The following is a 7,639-nucleotide window of genomic DNA, read 5'->3' on the forward strand; positions in this document are numbered from 1 at the left end:
CAGAGCCCCTAAAATGTCCTGGGGGTTCTTTTTTAGCTACTTTTACTTTGTATTAAATTTGACTTTATAAATAATAAAAGACAAATTAGACTTTGTATGTCTGCTAAATCCATAACCATAACCATATTACTGTAAGTCATGCATTCCCTCAGAATGCAAAACTATTGCAAAGAAAATTAAACCTTAAAAAAAATCACCCCAAGAGAACAGAGGACATTTCCTTAAAAAAATACTTTTTTTGCAATCCCTCACACCAATTTTGCACACCCTCCTAAATCCCAGTGCCAATGCAGGGGCCCCAAACATCATCAAAGACTCATATCACCCTGCCCACCACTTCTTCACTCTAATAACACACTGTTGTGAGTAACACCACTGACTACCTAATCTAACTATATGGATTCCAGTGCATCCTGTGCAATACATTAGTGACTGTGCATTATGCTGTCAGAACCCAGATATTTATTTGCTATTTATTGTTATTGAATATCTGTGTGTGCAGGTGCTGGTGTGTAATCTACAATTACATTTTATATACTGTATGCAAAGTCTTATATGCAGTGCATTTGTACAGTATGTGTTGAATCTATTGCAGATTATATTGTTTCTTTTCAGAGAGATGCTCTAAATTTTGTTGTAAAACTGTGCAGTGACACTAAAGGCTTTCCATTCTATTCTAGTTTTGCATCCCTTATGTTTGTCTTATGTAATATGTTTGTCTTTGTGAGACACAGCACTATAGCAAAGGAATACAAAAGCAGGAGGGAATGCAAAACTATTGCCAGGAACTATCTAAAAACAAATAAAGAAATAAAAATTGCCACCTCATGAAGCCCCAGCATGAAATGACTTCTTCTTAGTTAAACATTGTATATCATAGGTTCTGTTTCTGTTCCTATAGACGTTTCAATCAAATCAATAATTCATTGGGTGTCAAATGACAAATCAAGCTGCCTTGCCTGGATATCCCTGGAATGCAGCCAGAACTGGTCCAAAACCATGTCAAGATAGTGTAGAAACTGTTTTCTCCTAACAATTGGACCACTGATAATTATAGGTTTCAACTCAAGCTTGTTTCCTAGGGGCAATTCCTATGAAAAAACAAACAAACAAACAGAAAAAAACCAAATACAAGTTATAGCATAAACATAAATCACTTCAAATGTATAAATAAAAACAAACAATCTGCATGAGAACAGCATAAACTAGCACTGTTTAAACCTACAGTACTCGAAGCTACTGTAACATGGTTAACCTAATGCTAGCTTTAATAACTTGATTACGCCGATTTACACATTTTAAAAGAGGTTTTCCTTTCTGAAGAAGACAAAAGACTAATATATGATTTGCAAGATCATCTGCTGTAAATCCATACAATACACGCAAATGTCAAGCCAAGCATGCTTAAACTATCAAAAACACAAGTAGGCCTACCAGACCTAGTACACACCTATAAAAAGATCTTTTTAGTCAACGTTACCAAAAGTGGCAATAATCCTGGAGGATACAGCAGTCAGTAAATATATCTATGACACCCAACCAGCAATTTGTCAAGAAACATGTTCTGGCCTTCAGCATGCACATTTTGCCTCTTTTTGGGCTTTGTAGATCAGCTATGACGCCAAAGCAGAAAAGGAACATTCGAAGTGTTTTCATTATGCAGAGTCTAAGCCTAGGCAAAGTAACTACAGACTGTGGCAACTGGTGACAAGGTTTTCAAATGCGGATTTTACTAAGGAAAATAGCATTAACTGTTAGGATATTACCCAGGATATTGTTACAGTTAACTTAGCTTCTGTAATCTTTCAACCAAGGTTAGGAGTCATGTTGAATAGGGGTGTGCCGCACAGACAGTGGCATATAGCACAGAATAGAAGTCACCATCACTGACTGTTAATTGGGCTACCAATCTTGCAGTCGCAATAAAGAATGGATCCGAGACATTTTCCTGTTCCTATATTCTGTTCATGTAGGCTAATGTATTTGTGAATGTAGCCTGCACAATGCAAAGAAATAAAAGACAAACCATTGTGCATTTCCATACTTATAGAAATGAACATTGCGAGACACTTACTTTTCTCCTTTTATGATCTCATTCAAGAAAGATTTTCTTTGACTTGTTAGTTTTTTGAACATTTATTTTATCTAATGACATAGCAAACATGATGAATTGAATCCACATATCCTTGCACTATGCGAAACTATTTTCCACTAGCCTAAAACCGTGAGTTTGAAAGCTAATTGCGTTCACGTTCTCCTTAAAGTGACAGGCACACAATTAAACTTGCGCACCACAAATTTGATGATATTGAAGACAAGTGTAGACTAATAATTTAAATATCATTATGATGTATTCAAATGACCAAATATGTTTAGCTATTAGTAATTATGCAGATCATAAAATGCTATAAATAATTAAGGGAGTGGCCAAAGTTGTCCATTGATGGAGGGCTACTATATAGGACAGTAAAGCAGGCCGACCAGCGTGTGAGGCAGTTGGTATTACCTAAGCAGTTTCATAGGCTTGTTTTTAAGTCTCTGCATGATGATATTGGACATTTGGGGTTCGATAAGTCATATAGCTTGGTTCGTGATCGGTTTTACTGGCCTCGTATGAAGACTGATGCAGAGAAATACTGTAGGGCAATTCCATGCAAAGGTCATCCTTACCATGGAAAAAAAAAGTTGTGCATACACAAATAGAACTGTTGTTAAAATCTTCATTTAGGTCTATATTTTATTGTTTGTAACTGATCTGATTGAATTTGATGGAGAATGACACTCTTTTTACATCATAAATATGGTGTGCAACCATACTTTTTTTACATGGTAATATTATACATATTTCAAAAGTGGATAAATGGACCCAATGTTCAAACAAATTGTGTCATTTGACAAATTCCAGATTGACAAGGGAATGGTAGAGCAATGTCTATGCTCAGCTTGCCTTTAAGAGCACAACTCCTTACATTTGTTGATGGATGTGACATGGCCATACAAAATATGACCGCCTCTCAGTCCTGCATATTCTCTTCGCAAAAATAAATCACGCTTGTCAATTTGTCTCCATCTCACTCCTGCAACTCATGTGCATGGAAATGAGTGTGTGCAGATGTGAGTTTGCTTTTGTTTATAAGAGTGTGTGTGTGTGTGTGTGTCTGTGTGTGTGTGTCTGTGTGTGTGCATGTGCGTATGCGTGCCTGTGTTTGTGTGTTTATGTGTGTGTGTGTGTGCGTATGTGTTTGCATGCCCACATGCGTATGCGTGCCGGTGTGTGTGTATTTATGTGTCTGCATTCATGTGGGTGGGTGTTTGTGCATGTGTGTGTGTGTGTGTGTGTGTGTGTGTGTGTGCTTGCCTGTCTGTATGTGTTTATGTGTGTGTGTGCTTGCCTGTCTGTATGTGTGCGACTGTGCGTGCCTGCATGTGTGTGTGCGCATGTGCGTGTGTGTGCATGTGCGTGTGTGCACGTGCGCGTGCATGTACTTTATGTGTGCAAATCACAAATGAGTGGGTATGGGTTAGGTTCATGCGGGCTCTTGAGACTAACATACCATAAATATTTTGTCATCTTGGGTGTAACGATTCAGGTAGGGCTGGTTATTTAGGGGAGTGGCCACCAAGTTTCATGTTCCCTGGTGTTTCAGTAACCCGGGAATCACTGACCAAAATTGATGACGGTAAAAGAAAAAAATAAATTTCTTTTTCATATTTTAAAGGAGACATATTATACCTCTTATACCTAAGTTAGAATAGGTCTATGGGCTATACAAAACATGTTCATAAAGTTTTTTGCACAAAATCAATCTCACATTAAGAGATCTCTGCAGCCTAATTCTTGCCAGCTTCAGTCCCTTTCAGAATGAGCCGTTTAAGGACTCTATCACTTTTATGCAAATAAGCTACTGCTGACCACGCCCCACCTGTCAGATGTTTACGCTGTTCGTTTTCTTCACGTGAAAACCTCCACTGCTTGGGTGAAAATGACAGAATACAGAGGCGCACTCTAGCCCAACATTTTCGACCCAGAGTCGGACCCAGATCAAGATGAAGAGGAGCCACCTGCAGAAACACCTTCACGAATGCTGTTGAACCAGTTTCTAAATGGTTTGTTTACTTTTTAAATCAATGTGCTATCTCTCCTACGTGCCAAATTAGTCTTGGCTATTAGCCTTCACCCTGTTCAGCCTGTTACGAAGTAAACGTAATGTAATTTTTCGTGACAAAGCCAGTCTTTTTACAATATTTAACATTTGCTTGTATTTGAAACTTCACTAGATTCACAGCACTTGATTAGCTTTTATTATTATTATTATTATTATTATTTTATTATATAGGTGTGCTTGTGGAAATTGTTGGGCAGTGCCAACTGAGGCAGAGTATATGCTGCCAGGAGATTACACAGGTAACTTTTCTAAGATACAGAAAGGCCTGCAAATATCTTACCGTGTTACTAACAGTGTTGGGGAGTAACGGAATACATGTACCGGCGTTACGTATTCAGAATACAAATTTTGAGTAACTGTATTCCGATACAGTTACAAGTTAAATAGTTGGTATTTAGAATACAGTTACATTGTTGAAATCAATGGATTACATGACGATACTTATCTGTTTCATAAGTTTGTTCACTCTCTAAATAAATTAAGGCAACTCCATTTCCCAGAAGCTCCTGAAAGCTATGATGAAATTGTTTGCATGTTTAAATCCAAGCCCTGCCGTCTTGCACTAGCCTCAAAATGCAGCCAGCGCGCATTATGGAAGCGTCATTGGAGACCCTGAAATGACTGTTTGCACAGCAAATTGAGTAAAGTAAATTGAGTAAACTCCTGTTCCTCACTGATCGTGGTTCCTGATGTCTGTTCAAAGGATATTTTCCCAAGTATTAATAGCTCAGGCTACTTCGGCCAATCGGTTACACAGTTTGCTAAGCAATAAGCAAAGCCTAGTACACGTGTTGTTTGACCTAATAAAACCAATCTCTATAATAGGCACTGCATTCTAAGTTTTTTATTCTAACTTAAAATAGCTTTTTAGATTATTTATTTTTTCTAGATCTACATTTACATTTTAAAATGTATTATATGGTGCAGCCTCTGAAGAATTATTCTTGCGAGTAGGCCTAGCATATTTTAACGTGCGGTTTTTGATTGTCATTACGCGATAGTTCATTTTGAAAGCACTGATATACAGTAGCCTAGCCCATAGTGTTTACATTTACAGGTCATTTGCGTTCCACCTGTCATATGCGCCCCTCACTTGTAGCCTACTGGGTTGATGCCACCGAAAAATCTCACAGGCACACCTTAATTAGGGTAGACTGAGTACAGTTGAGACATGTGTACAGTTAAGACACCTTAAATATCTTGCTTGCACAAGCAATTTGAACTACACAAGTATCTCCCATCTAAGGATATCGGCAAATGTTTTTTTTCCAAAGTAAGAATTTCACTTCACCATGCACCTTTGACAATGAATAGCTCATTACACTTATGTTACTGTTAAACGTAACTGGTATCATTACAAACATTATTCTGTGTCCTAAAAACTGGCATATTTTATTGCATTGTGTCATGTAAGGTCGTTGCAAAATCTAGAGAAATGTGTGAGGTGGTCAGCGGGGGACAATTGAGACACACATTGGATCGATAATTTCTGGCTACGCCCTTAAAGTAGCCTATTTATTTGTTTATTTTAAGTAGCCTAGTCGCCTGCTGTAGTTTTAATGGTCACCTTGCTATTTTAAAGTTGTATCAGGTAGTTTAGTTGACTTTACATTCTCCTATGTGAGCCCTTGTGAGCCCTATGTGAACACTTCAGCCATTTGGAACAGAAGAACACACCAGAATAGGCCTGTTTAGGCTAGTAGGCCTAAGCAGGATTGGATGGCCGCATTCCTACACTTATAAAATGCAATTCAATGCAGAAGTAATCTAAGTATTCAGAATACGTTACTCAGATTGAGTAACGTAACGGAATACGTTACAGATTACATTTTTGGGCATGTATTCTGTATTCTGTAACGGAATACGTTTTGAAAGTAACCCTCCCAACACTGGTTACTAACTTATTTATAAATTTAAGTTTAATAAGTTTATACCCGGTGTGCCTGAATGTTTATTCTCTTCAGAATGCACTGAACATATACAGAGCTGACCATGGGGCCTTACGGCTACGGGGAATAGAGCAGTATGTGTTATTTATTAAGCTACTTATTAGTTTTTCCCAGTGTTTATGAGAAGTGACAGGCTACCGTTTTTATCAGCAAAAGCAGATGTTAGTCTTACTAATGTTCATAGGTCACTAATGGCCTTACACACCAACACATGCCCCAATTGTTGTTTTCTTTCTTTTTATGTATGGCTATTGTCTGCAAATTCAGCAGGTATCAAACATACACTCGTGACACATTTAAATATAAATAAAATTACAATATATTTATTACACAAAACAGAAATAAAACATGACATATGCAATATGACAATTGCACTTTGTGCACTTTGCACTTTTGACAGAACTGACAGATTACGTAACCTGCTAACTACTGCAATGTTTTTTTTTTTTTTTTTAGTCGTTACAAATAGCTTGCCTACAGGAGCTTTGTCAGTTGGTGTTGGGGATTCCTTGGATGCAGAATAAGGGTCGTCATCCTGTCATGTGTGGTCCTGCGTGTTCGTCGGGAGTTTCCTGACAGCCAAGGACAATACGTGGGCTTCAAACTGCCTCCCCTGGATTGAAGCGAGACACATAGTTGGCGATCACCTCCTCCTCCTTCTCTGGGTGCTCAAACTCTGAGGACAGGTCCGGAGGAATGCTTATTTTCAGGAGTTCCTCCCTGTATGCTTCTTGGTCCACAAAGACCTCGCCCATGATGAAGCCCATCAAGTGTTCCACATACCCTGTGCAATATTTCACAAACACTTCTGTAACTATGTACATAGTTTGTAAAGTATTTCATTGTACATTTATTTATTGTTTTTTTTCATTGTAAAGACACCATAGTGCAATAGCATGCAAAATGAACAGATCTTTTATTGTTGATAAATAAAAAATGATGTAACTTACGGAATGTTGTCTCGGTTTTGATGGGTTTCACCCTGCACTCTCCCTTCCTGTACTTTGGGAAATGCATCCTGTAGAGAGGGTCCCCAGAGGATAAGGTGGCCTGGTCTCGTGCAGCATCCTCATTGTAATGCAGAGCAGCCAGGTAGAGTCTTGCGCAGTAAAGAGAAAACCAAACATGAAAATAATGGCATGCACATAATATGCACGTTTACTTTGAGCTAAAAACTGAGGCTACAACTTCTTGCACTGTCAGTACTATATCTCGCTTTATTTACAACAGCAAACATTAGCCTAGACCAAGAGCTTACTGGCCACCTTCATTGTAGATAACATGACCATATCTAACTCCTTATCAGTAAGGACAAAACGACTACAAATTGTGACAAACCCTTGCAGCTTAAATGAAATAGAGCTATAGGGGAAATGTGCAAACACTGGATAACGTTATAAAGTGAGGCTACAAGCTAACATTAGCTTATACTAAGGGCTTTTAGCTGTTGGTCGCCTCAATTGTGGATAACATGACAATATTTAATGGAGGTCTAGCGTCTAGACAACATTTTGAAATCATTAC

The 7,639-nt window shown here is 38.2% G+C and overlaps 1 long non-coding RNA gene across 1 annotated transcript; it reads left to right on the top strand.

The window, feature by feature from the left end:
• Positions 1-3,830: 3,830 nt before the first annotated feature.
• LOC143135082 (uncharacterized) lies at positions 3,831-6,973 on the top strand. Its single transcript, XR_012988787.1, has 4 exons — positions 3,831-4,107; positions 4,338-4,405; positions 6,131-6,189; positions 6,572-6,973. It is a non-coding gene; the product is annotated as an uncharacterized LOC143135082 (long non-coding RNA).
• The last annotated feature ends 666 nt before the right edge of the window (positions 6,974-7,639 follow it).

Source organism: Alosa pseudoharengus, unplaced genomic scaffold, assembly GCF_046254945.1.
Source record: "Alosa pseudoharengus isolate Yale_2024_CS ecotype anadromous, Long Island Sound unplaced genomic scaffold, YU_APseudo_1.1 YU_APseudo_1.1_scf_2, whole genome shotgun sequence".
Classification (NCBI taxonomy): domain Eukaryota; kingdom Metazoa; phylum Chordata; class Actinopteri; order Clupeiformes; family Clupeidae; genus Alosa; species Alosa pseudoharengus.